We start from the raw sequence: 899 nt of genomic DNA on the forward strand, positions 1-899 counted from the left end.
TGTAAATCTCAGTTAGGCAGATTAAATGGTTTATGGGTTTCGAAAATAAAAATAAGAAAATAGAATATAATAAAAGGGATAGGATACTTATGCAGATTCATTGGTGGGAATTTCAGATAAGCGAATGGAGATACTGTATGGCTCAAGCACGCCTACTTTCCTACTGCTTCAACTCAATCCTTCTTACTCCTTTCCATGGCAAGCTGTGTATAGGGGTTCACCATCAGCGGTGGCTACTTTCAATCCTCTCGGGAAAATGATCCTATGCGGCTGTCACTCGCACTGCTAATCGTCTGGAGGCATCACCCATGGTTGATGGCTACATCCCGTCCTCTCAGTGAAAACGTTCCTATGCTCTGTCACAGCACGGCTAATCATCTGTCGGTTCTCAATCAGGTTGGAATAGAATCCATTGATTCTTTTGCGTTTATCACTAACGCCCAGCCTTCAGGAGTTTGAAGCTCGTCATAGTCATTCAATACCGGAATCCTACTCGGAATACCACAGACAAGGTAAGACTTTCCGGATCCTCATAAATGCCGCCATCTATCTAGCTTATACCACGAAGATTCTGTTGGGGAATCTAAGAGATACACATTCAAGCTCGGTTGCATGTAGAACGGAAGTGGTTGTCAATCACACGCGTTCATAAGTGAGAATGATAATGAGGGTTATCTAACTCATTAGATTCATCATGTTCTTGGGTACGAATGAATATCTTGGAATAAGAATAAAAGAGGATTTGAATAAAAGAAAATAGAACTTCATTAATACTTGAGGTACAACAGAGCTCCACACCCTTAATCTATGGTGTGCAGAAACTCCACCGTTGAAAATACATAAGCAAAAGGTTCAGGCATGGCCGAATGGCCAGCCCCCAAAACGTGATCACAGGATTC

The sequence above is a fragment of the Arachis duranensis genome, chromosome 4, assembly GCF_000817695.3.
Source record: "Arachis duranensis cultivar V14167 chromosome 4, aradu.V14167.gnm2.J7QH, whole genome shotgun sequence".
NCBI lineage: Eukaryota > Viridiplantae > Streptophyta > Magnoliopsida > Fabales > Fabaceae > Arachis > Arachis duranensis.